Raw genomic sequence first — 12,562 nt, 5'->3', positions numbered from 1 at the left:
CGCTCTTCAGCTGTGGTGAATCTAGATTTATTGGGTCAGGGGAAACTGAAAACAAAGAGAGCGAGGGAGGAGTTGCAAGAGCTTATAAGGAGGGAGGGACACAAGGGAGGAGTCAGTCCTTGGATGAATAGGGTTCCAGAAGGGCGTGGGATACAAAAGATTGACTTAGGGAGCACCAATGGGGATAACTTGAGGGTGGGGCCCAGGGTGGGGCCCAGCCCCTGAGCCAATCACTCGACGCTCTAGCTGGAAGTTTCTAGAGAGTTCTAGAGAGAAGGGTGGGAGTGCCGAGTGATGGACAGGGCACCGGGGAGGGATTTGAGAAAGGGTACATTGATCTCCAAGGCAACTGGGGAGGAGTTGGGATAACTGGCAGCACAAGGGAGGGAAGGGAGAGCCAGGGCAGAACCATTGCATGATAGGGGGAACAGAACTTATACAGACACAACATAACACAGTAGGAATTCAAAGATCAATGTATAAGGCTCAGAGCTACTTTACGTGTTCACCAACGGTAAAATCTGCAATTAACTGTCAGAAGTTATTTCAGCAGTTCGAGTTACCTTAAATAAAACTCTCAGGGAACAAATTCTTTGAAATGAGTTTCCATTGCCTTTTCAGGGAAGATTTCAATGGTGTCTTCTCTTCCACCCTTAAGAAAGAACTGAAAGCCTCTTGCCATATAGAGGCTATAGTTAGTGTGAATCTGTAGGAAACAGAAATATATGTGAGAAAACTGTATCTGATGAAACAGTTTGATTTCCTTTTAGTTACTGGTTAAAATATTTTAATTTTGACTGTCAAAAAAAAGTGAAAACTTCTGTGAAAAAAAGAAATTCTTGTTTTAATTACAGAAATAAATTTTTTTAAAAAAGGAGAAGGAGAAAAAAAAAGCAAAGAAAGGGTAAAAAACTGTTTGGACAACACCCTCTGTCACATCATCCTAAACTCAGGAACCATTCTACTTTGATGTGTTCATGGCACAGGATTTTTCTTCAAATTCAGATACACACACATACACACACACACATATTCTACACACATATCTTGAGCTCTTTTCAGAACCCCAAAAATTATCTCCAGAACCCAAAGAAGGAAATGAGTATATTAGGATGTGAGTAGCCTTATCCTATAGTCAATGTCTAAAATTGACAGATGAGTTGACATGCTCCCTGAAGGTGCCCACGCTGGGCACTGGCTGGCTCAGATTCAGACATCAGTGTTGTCATGAGATGGCTTCTGTTTAGGGCTTTGGAGAATAATTCAATTGAAATAAACACACAAAAGCCGCACTGGCAAGAAAGTTCACAGAAAGAATTATAAAAATAATATTCCTTTTGCCTTTTCTTTCTTCTTAAGGAAACTCATAGGAACAGGAAGTAATTCTCATCTAGTTGAGACAGCAAAAATAAGATAGATGGCACAGATGGAGAGATGAGTGGTGATAATATGCAGACAGCTGAAAATCTGAGCTGCAAAATTGATGGAATTTGGGACATGGTGGTCATGGACAGATATTGTTATGGATTTGGCCCTTTGAGTTGCACAGTCCATCTCCTGCCTGTTGACAGAGAGACAGCACCAGTTCTGTGTGTTTTTATGTCAATGCTAGAATTTTACATTTTAAAAGACAATATTATCATCTGCTTCACAGACCAGTTCAATCTCTTTCAGATGATGCAATGGCTGCTGAGTTAATCCCTCTGCTTTTAGCAAAGTTTTCCTGAGCTTTTCTTAACTTTACTGGGTAAAGATGTGCAACATGCAAGACGTCTCTGAAACAATACTATTTCCTCTAAAATATGGCATTTCTGATTCACTGTTAAATTTTCCTTTAGGCCAGCCTGAATTCTTCTAAGTCAGGCTTCTTTACCAAGTTGCAATAAATGCATGTTATATTCACTGCATTTCCTTCTTCAGAACAGAGAATAGAAAAACACAAAACCCAATTATTTGATGAATTGTGACATTAAATATTAATTGAATTATGCAATAATATTTGTTCTTTGATAGGAGTCACAATCCCTTCTAAACACTCAGGACTTTTGTTATTAAAATTTGAAGTTTGAATGAAAAGGTCAAAAGCTAAAAGTGGATATTGACTTTCATATATAACCATGGTGACAACCACTTACCTGAGAAACATTTTAACTCATGGCACTGCTTAGTCTTTTTCTGGCAAAGAATAAAAAAAGATCCTACAATCCCCGTGTCATCTATCACTTTCGGCCTCTAATAAAACTGATGTTTCCCTTTGGAAAAAGACAACTGGATGGATTACACTGTGAATAGGTTGTGTCATCGTATCAGCTTGCCAAGCTAGTGGTACACAATGAGGATGGCAAATTTCCATGCCACTAATGAGTTTAGGGAACCCTCTGTGTTCTCAACCAGTGGGAGTTTCTGGTTCAGGTCCAGTAAGCCATGGGTCAAAAAGAAGAGAGTCAGAAAGAAATATAGTGAATCAGGTCACAAAATAAAACCAGTAGCGCTTCTTATGACAATTTGACTAACTCTTGAGCAGATGAGAGGCACCTTCCTTTTCAACATGACCTTAGCAAGGCTTCTGAATTTGCAAACTCTAAGATTGTCAGAGCCAGTTCATTCCAGTTGCTTTAATGTTTTTTGCATTGATATCTGTAAGGTTTGGCGATGTCCAAAACTCCAAATAATGTATGTTTAAAGTTCAGACAATTCTAATGTAAATGCTATTTTGTCAATGAAAATAAAAATTTTACAAAAAGGATCAGTAAATTTGAATGAACTAATTTGTAAGAATTATGAAGAAAGCAGCATGGTAACAAAGATTCTTTGCATATGTACTTGATAGATATAAAAAATGTATTTAGTATTTTGATAAAATGCTATGACATTTCATAGACAAGCAAGACCTGTTTTATGTATCTCATGTAAGCATGGGATAGAAATGCAAGCCCAGACACTGAAAAAACACACTATTTGAGGAAATATTTGAGAATTCATAAAGTTTCAAAGAAGTCAGTTGAACCTTTTTTGTGGGTAATGGACTTTTGGCTTATGGAAAACATCCAGCAGGGAAAAAAAAAGAAAAGAAAAAGAAAAAAAGGAAAGAAAAAAAAAAAGAAAAGAAAGAAAAATGGTAGATCTAAGAAATAAAAAGATAATAAAAAGATAAAAAGTAGCCCAATTTTCTTACCTTTCAGCAAGAGTTACAGTCAGAGGTACATATTTCATTTCTGGAACTGCAAATCAAACCCACAAGTTTAGAGCTGTTTTGAAAGTTCATTCTAGCCTAAACTTTGACTTTTATTTCTTTTCTCTTTGAAGAAAATACTCAACAATAAGTCCTTAAATATGTGAAGATAGACTAATTTTGAAAAATTAGAAAGGAACAGGATTTATTGAGGCATTTTGTTCAGAGAATTGCTATTCTTGCTGCTTATCCTGTCAAATATGACAGCAGCAAAGGGTCATCAGTTCAAAGAACACTGTGATTTATCTTTACATTTGTATGGCAGCTCTTATCCCATAGGAATTGCAAGCACTAGGCACAACCACACAAACATGCAGTCCAAAGACTTTTACTGCATCATCTTTTGTTGTCAGGATTGTCAGAGAGAAGACAAGACAATATTTTATACAAACACAAGGAAGAACTCAGGAAAATAGACATTTTTGAAAAATAGCAAATACGTCAGTATCCAAAACCACACAGTCAGTTACATTTAACTTGGATTTACATATTAGTAAACAGTTAAAACGGTAAAATATCTGCATATCTCTCTTGAAAACCCATGCTTATGAAACTGCCTTGTTTCTTTCTTTCAACCAGAGAGCTTATGTTTGCTTTTCATTTGCTTTGATCTAAGACAAGAAGATAAAAAGAAGGGAAAATTTTTGGGTTCATTTGGACCAGTTCAGCTTTTCATCCAGAACTGTCACTGGCTGAATTGGGAGTTTCCTAAAATACATCAAAATTTATTTTAGCGTAGTTTAGTGATGAATTATTTATACTTTGTTTTTCCAGAATGCAGAAGCCAAGAGAGATACTGTAAAAGCCACAAGCCTTTGTAGTCGAAGGACATTATATGCCTATCATACAACTGCAGCTCATGACACCAGCTTTATCTATACAGGCATCAAATGCACCTGAACAACCCCTGGTCTGAGATCTAAAGGAAGAAATGAAGCACATGCCAACAACCACGCATAAATGCCTTTTTTTTTCGACTGAAGCAGCTTAGTTGCAAGACACACAGCACCATGAAAACAACTCTGATATGAGACAAGAGCTTAGCATTTAGCTGATCTTCAAATTACCAAGAAAAGGCTCCAGTCAAGATCCCCTCATCTCCTCACCAGCAGATTGATTACATGGCCTAGCTGCTTTGGAAATGCAGCCCAAACTTCAGGGAGCCTTTGGGAAGAAAATGACAAGAAAATATACTACTGTAAGACAAATTAAAACTCCCACTCATCAGCACTGACCACTTAACCAGACACTAGAGAGCATTAAATTTTTACACATCCGCCACATTCCCTTTTGGATTCCAAGGTTAAAATGATGTGACTTTTTTTATTACCTTAGTTTATAGATAATATAAAACTTAGTATTGCAGTACACTAATTCATAAAAAAGCATCTCCTTTCTTTAGCAAAAAAAGAGAAAAATAAATGCTGTGTGCTATGTCAGCTGAAAAAAGTTTTGCTCAGCCAATTGCAGTTTTTACTAATGCAGATACAGTAAACATAATAAATCCTTATAAAAATTCAAATTCCCATGCTCTCTGAGCCATTGCAGTCCATTTTTTATTTCCCTTCTAATCCATAATTTATTCAACTCCAATCTCTTTTTTCCCCCCTCAAATCAGAAGACCTCCTGGTGCAATGGATCTATAATTATATTGCAACCCAGCATAGAGTAATACAGAACTATAATATTATATATATAACTGCATTTATTAAACCACACATTAATATATAATGGCAGTTACACTAGAATAGGTCAGATTAGGTTAGAATAGATTTTACTTGTTATCCATGGCGACCATTTGATTTACATGTCATTCTCTTTCTGAAAGCCCTGGGGTGCCATAGGAGTGGCACAGGCAGATGGCGGGAGAGCAACTCCTTAGGTGCACCCTCTTAGCACAGATAAGGACAACGTAGGGCAAGGGTTAAGATCTGTCTCAGATTCTGTGGAAGCTATCTGTCCTTGTGCAGATGTGAGAGGCATAAATATTTCTGGGCAGAAAAGGGATGAATTGCACTGGGTCGATCTAGGCTTGGCCAAAACACTGTACAGTGAAAGTGAGACTAGAGGAGCAGGAGAGATGCTGTTGAATTCTGCTTTGAGAAACTGGTGCAGAACCTCCTTGTATCCAAGCAGGAGCATCAATAAGAGCAAAACCACTATTGCTTTGCCAGAAATATGAATTTTTCTTGGTCAGGGCAGGAGGTGTATCAGAGAAGACAGCTGCCTGATCAGTGCAGCATGCCAGTGCCCAGGTAACACCTGCCAGGTAGTAGAGGCATGGCATGGTCAGACACACCTCAGAGAGCCCCTTGCAGGGATCTCATCTGGGAATTCTGCTTTTCACTGCAGGCAGAGCCACAGTGTGGACAGCACCAGACCCACACAATCTTAGGTTTTTTCACACTGCAGTGGAATCTCACTTCAGTCAAATCCTAGAGACAGATTAAATTCTTCCTCATGGATTTCTAATAAGGCACTATTCCGAACTAACCCCATTTCTCCTTAGGCCACTATCTCTTGATGTAAATTCTTACTATTTCCAGTAGTTCCTAGGTTTTAGAACAAGACTCTTCAAATGTAATATTTTGTATAAATTTTATATTTTGTACAAATTTGGCAATTTTTATAACACACATGTATTTTATCTTTGAATTAATCACTGTCTGAAATATTAGTGCACATTTTAAAGTAGTATCTCTTTTTGGTTAGGAAAGTCCCTAGCATGCAACGAGTTTTTCTCCAGTTAAATAGTATTGGAAATAACTTTCTTGCCAGTATTTCTAAGTTTGTTTACTTTACATGTTTTAAGTACTGCAGTGTTGCATCTCTTCCTGCTAAGCTGAAGAGGTCCCTATTGTCACATTTCTTCATGTAGAGTCTGAGACACTAGTTGCTCACCACCTTCTCTTTGCTGAGCTGAACAGACTGTAGTCCCTGAATATAGCACTGTGTTCTAGGATTGTCTTTCTCATTGTCACTGAGGGCTTGAGAAGGTTTGAAGGTGGAGAAGTGGGCCAAAAACCACACCAACCCCCATGATAGCAGCAGAATTGTGTTTACCAAACAGCATATTATCTCTTCCTATGTAGAAGGAGATTTACTGTGTGAGTATAACAGAACAGTTTTGTAAACACCGGAGAATCCACAACAGGGATGTCTTGCAATATATAATGCCAAGATGCCTCACTTGATAGCACTGGGAAACCTGTGACCCAAGGAAAGGGTGTGTCCTATGGCCATGAGTCATGGTCTCTCTCTTTGGCATCAACCTTTTCCTTCAGAATGACCTTGAATAATGCATTTCATCCCCTTTTTAGCTTTGAGCAAAGAAAGCTTTCTTTAAGAGTTCACTGAATACATGGCTTTGCTTCAGGCAATACCCTTGATCTCTGTGAAATTTTAAGGACTCAATATTCCTGACGGTAACTGACAAATGGTCAAAACCACTGCAGAATACAGCACTTTGAAAGGAGTTTCGAGGTACCCTTATCGCTGTGCAGAAATCTCCCCTACCTTACATCTCAGAGCAAAGAGTGAGTGTGATTGACTTTGTCTCCTTGGTAGTAGTGAGACTAGACTAAAGCAATAACACACTCCATCTGCTCTGAGATGATGTGGATAATTAGGGGGTGTTCAACTGCTGGAAATAATACTTGCAGATAAATTTTAGTTTTCTAAGTGCAAGACCTCTCCAACTACTAGTTTCTCACACCTGATTTGTAAGTGTGAACAAGAAGTTCAGCTCTTCACTGTGTTTTTTTTAAAAAGAAGACAGCCCACTAACTTTTGCAAGGAGAATTCTGTGGAAGTTCGGTTCGTGGAAGTGCTTCCAAATGCATTAAAATCTCTCTGACCTTCAAGGTTTTCACAATTGGTCATCATTCATGGACAACTCTGTGAGTGGTTTTCTGTTTCTGTGGCTGAATTTAAGAGGTAAAAAAAACACAGAGACTGTCCTTCTGGTGAGAGATGCCTTTAAGCCAAACTGCAAGTTTAGACAAGCTTTAAAACAATTACATTTTTTAAAGTGCTGAAGAAAATTTCATTTCTGTCTAGTTGTACTTTATAGAATAAGGATAATAAAAAAAAGAGTAGGTTAATTCATTTTTCTTTTTATATTCAGGCATTTTTCCACAACAGAAAGATTGACCTCAGTGGGCATCTCTGGTTTTCATCTGTGAAACAGATGTTATATAAAAGAGGCAATGACAGAGGAGAAATGTCCCTTTTCAGAAATAGCATTTTCAAGGACTGGTTTACTGCTCTTATTGATTTAGTAATAGCCTTGGAACTCAGGTGACTTGTTGCTTCTTGTGTGGCAGTTGGGATCTGACTTGGAAGCTTGGCTGAGAAGACAGAAATTGAGCTGGACAGGATGCAGACCAGAAGGGCAGACTTTGTGATGAAAAGCTACAATTAAATAGCCTATGGTTAGATAATTGCAAGTGATGTGAATCAATTCCTTAGTAATTGATGGATTACTGATTGTCTTGTCTATCCTTTTAACTCTAGGTTTCTGCAATCACGAGGTTGGCATAAATCACCTGTAACACTAAAGGCTCTAAAATGAAGATTTAGTGTGTAGGATGGAGGAAGTCTATAGACAAAGTTGTGTTGCTAAATCTGTCTCTGCACTGTTGATATAACATGCAGGCACTCCATACTTGCTTAGCAAAATAGCTGAACAGTAATTTTAATTGAAGAAACATATGAAACATGATAAAGGCATAAAAGGCTTTATGAACATAGTCTGATGATTGAAAGAGTGGAATGTTTTCTTACATGTGCTCTACATGCTATTTTTTTTAATAACTCCAACTGTATGGTAGGTAGAATTAAAAAAACACAACAAAAGCAAAATCCGAATGTCCTGGGTTGACTATATGATGCTTTTATCCCAAATCATCTCATTCTGTTTATGTTGAATAATAAGTTTTGCACCTTTAAGAGTGTTCCAGAGAGTGAAGGGGGGAAGAGAAGCAGCAGCAGGTTTTTTTCAAACACTGTACTCACTCCTCCACATTCCTGCTCCTGGACTGTTGTTGTCTGCGGATGGACAGACAGCGGGACAGAGCTCTCTTTTTCTTTTAGTTAGTTTTACCTACCTGAGGCAAAGAAGTTCCCTTGACTTTTGTTTTTTTCCCTTTTCTTTGGACCTCTTGAAACCTGCTCTGGACTGAACACCCAGAATAGCACCAGCAGCTGCATCTGTGGCCCACCGGGCCGGGCCTGGCCTGCGACATCTCCAGCACCAGAGGGACTGATCAGAGACTGAGTGAGCTGAGCCGCAACCCGGGGATGGGACTTTCTCAGTTTGTCATCTTTTTTGGAGTACAAGGGGTTTTATTGTTTAATATTGTTTAGGTTTTATTGTTTAATAAACAGATTTTTTCCACCTTTCTCCAAAGAAGTATTTTCTCCCGGACCAGTTAAGAAGAAAAGCCGATTAGATCTGCTTTCCTACCAGAGCTCCTTTAAAAGGTTCTCTCCGAAATTGGCTCTAAACCTAAACACCAAACCATCAACACCCTCTCCCAAAAAACCAAAACAAAATCAAAAATAAAATGAAATTTTAAAAACAACCAAAACCAAACCAAAGCAAACAAACGAAACCCCAAAACCCAAACAAACAAACAAAAAATACACCACCAAACCACTATAAGATATCCAGTAGAAGTACAATGCTTGAAAAATATTTTGATCAGCAAATTAGGAACTGTTTATGCTGTTTACATGACTCAATACTTGATTTGCCTTAAAAATAAGTGACAAACCCAGCTGATGTAATTGAGTCCAGTGCTAAGATGAATGTTCAGACCTGTGGAAGCTTGAAAGCAGAATACTTCTGCAACTGCATAATGGATTCATAATAAAAACTTAGGAATTCAAAGGTAATAAAATCTAATAAAAACTAAGCAAGTGGAAAAATATTTAACTGTAAAATTTACTTGAAGATTGCAGTTACATTCTATTGATTGTAACATTTGCAGTTTTGCAGGTAACAATCTGACCATGAATCTTGCTTGTTAAAGCTAGTTTATTACTGATCTTGTCTCCTTCAGGACTGAAGGTGAGTGGGGGTAAGGATGAAAATGAGCAAACTATGTAATTTCAGGGAGTGTATCTGGCTAACAGAAGGACTAACGCCTATCCGACTGCACACTAAAGTCTGGGATATGTGGTGTGAAATTCCCTCTGCCTGGTGAAGGTTAAGGTACCTCTTCCCAAAGGAGCAGGCAGAAAACCACCCCAACCAACCAAAAACTCTTCCCTGCTCTTTATAGACCTCCATGGAGTTCAAATATTCAAACCTAAATAGTTTTCGAAACTGGGAGCATATTGCCATCCATATGCCTGTAGTTGCATGCAAACACTGTCAATTTGCTCAAAGAGGAAAATGAAGCAAGGAAACCCATTTAAATGCACAGTACCTCCATGTGTACAATGGCTGGCACACACCCAGGAGCAGGTGGCTGGGTGTTGGACCACATTAGCACTTGGGTCAGCTTGCAGTTGATGCTAAGACTTGAGTAAGCTAGGCTCATGAGCCCTGGATTTAAATGAAGGGACATTACTGTCATCCAACCTCCCCTAAGGCCCACAGGCAGTGTAAGAAAGATGTGCAAGAAAGGGACAAAAGGAAAGCAAGAGAGTAGTGAAATTACAGCAGGGTCTCTGCCAAGCAGGAGTATACCATAAAATAGTAAAGAACCATACCCCTGCCCCCCCCCAAAAAAAGAGATCTGTAACGTTCCTCATCCACAGAGGTTGCACACTTGAAGAACTTTTCCTTGTTTCCCTAACCTACAGGCACAGCCAATTGTCCCCCCTAAGAGTTACTCCTTTTCTTTCCCTGAAGATTAAATATCAGCTCCCTCTACCTATGTGAGGATATGCCACTATTTAAGACAACATGTTATGTAGCATAATATTGTGGATATATTGTTAGTGAACCTAAAAGCTAAGAAAAGGTGATGTCCGTAATAGAAAAGATTAATTTCCTGGGTCATCTTTAAAGATACATTTATAAGGTCTAGCTTTTTACTTCCATTTCTTGGAATTCTGAGTTCATTTAATATCAGAGGTGACACATACTGCACCTTACTGAGACTATAAAAATAAGAAGCTATTCATAGGTACTGCACAGCACAACATACTGTGCCAGTGTCTACCGTGAGCAACTCCTGGGTCTTTTCCAAGTGTGATTTTCTCTTTTGTTGCTCTTTTGTTGTTCATACTGCTTCATAAGGTCTAAAATAAAAAACAGTCCAAACTTATATTCACTTTCAGTTACTGCTCAGGTACTGCATCAGATTCAACGTGCAAATAGCTTAATATGGATCAGAGAGTAATGGTTTAGTAAGAAATTACTTTAAAATGGATAATTACATTTTTTGAAATTTGCCAACTCTATGAGCTGAAGCCTGCTTCTGGACCATCCTATTTAATTGTCTCTGCTGGACTCATCCTTCAGGAAGATCCCTGTGCTTTTTAAAGCCTCTTTATAACCTCTTATCTTTATAACATCCTGTGGCAATGAGTTTCACATTTAATTTTGTGATTGGTGGGATGAGGAAGAGTTCTGATTTGGTTTTAGCATGTTTTCTAACAATTTTGCTGGGACCTTCCTAGTTCTTGTATTACAAGAAACAGCAATAAACCCTCTTTATTGCTTAAGGGTGCCAGGGCAGTTACTTTTTCTACAGAAGGAGATACTTCCTATCTATATAATATCTAGATAATTCATATCTATAGATAGTTAGAGGTATAGGGAGTATATCTGCTCTGGAGAACTAATTTTTTTAATGTCCCAAAAATATTACTTCATTCTTATTGTCTAATTTGTCTCTCATTGTGCTCAATGTCCTATTACTGCTACTACTATTGCTATTACTGCTATTTCTTTTATCATTAGGAATTTTCAGATATCAATTAGTGTTCTCAGCTGGGCAAGGAGAAACTTTTAGCATGCAGGGCAATTTGAGGGTCCTTATAAAAAGTTTGATATACAGCACCTCAGCTAGCACAGCCTGTATGAAATGCAGAGTTAGAAAAGACTTGCAGTTTCCTATTCAGCAAAAAGGACCAGCTATCATTTGGGTCAAAGCTTTTTACCCTGAACTCCAGATAAAGAGTTCCAGGCTGTAATCCTCGTATAGGTCTTTCAGACACTTGGTTTTTCCCTTTCACTATTCTTATGATATTCACCTTTCTAAATGTAAGTAGATTTCCTAGGAGGCCTTTGAAAACCCTCTATGAAACTTTTAAAATGTCTGTGGACATCTTGAAGTCTTTTCTACTTGGGATCATGTACTTCTTTTTTGATGTGCTCTTATTATTCCCTTCAGTTTCTGTTTTCCAGACAGCTTGCTCTGCTTTGGCAAACCTTGCTCCTGACTGAAGCCCTTTGAATGCATTCCATTTGTGCTGCAAAATCTCTGGAGAGGCCAAGAGCAGATGAATGCCGTGCCCTTCTCCTCAACACATTTCAAAACACTTAACAAAGAAGGTCAGTATCATTTTTTCCCTTTCTGTAGATAAGGACAGTGAAATAGTGAGAGAGCAAATGACTAGTCTCACTTACCAAGGAAATCAATGACATAGCTAATGCCAGATATCTTAGACCCAGAGACTAGTTCTAGGTGCTGAGCCTGTGCTGGCTGAGGAAATGTGGTCCTGAGTAGCAGTACAAATTTCAGACAATGCCTTTGGACTTTCTAAAAAATTTTAGGATTTTGATACTTGGCTGTTTTCTGAACTGGAACATATTTGAAGGTTCTCCAAGGGAAAAAAAATAACAGGAATCTTTTCCTTCTGTTTTGAAATATTTCATGTCAACAGAACTGAAGGGTTTTTGTGTTGAGAGGGACTCTGAAAATTTACTTTTTACTGCAATACGTGATCACCTCAAATAATAAAACAAAGGCAAGCCAAGGCAGTAATTTCAAAATGAAAGACCCAAATGAACACTTAATTTGGATGTCCTGACTGTTCTGCATCCATGAAAATCTCCATTGAGGGATTTTAAAAAAAGAGATTGGGCAAAATGTGCTGACATCATGTTTCTAGGGTTTCAATGGCACCACACATTTCTAAGCATATGATTCCACTATGATTTATCACTTGGTCTTTAGCTATTATATTTCGGTATGGAAAAATACTGTGAAATTAAACAGTAGACATATGTAATTAAAGATTTTCCTTCCTTTTCTCCTAGAAATCATTTTGCCATGACCAAGAGCAACAGAACATTGCTTAATAGTACTGAAGGAACAGGGAATTCTCACAGCAGGCTCTATGAAATGGGAAGACGTGCTTTCCAGGGTG

This window comes from Molothrus ater, chromosome 2 (assembly GCF_012460135.2).
Source record: "Molothrus ater isolate BHLD 08-10-18 breed brown headed cowbird chromosome 2, BPBGC_Mater_1.1, whole genome shotgun sequence".
NCBI classification, from domain to species: Eukaryota; Metazoa; Chordata; class Aves; order Passeriformes; family Icteridae; genus Molothrus; species Molothrus ater.
This window is presented reverse-complemented; position numbering follows the sequence as displayed.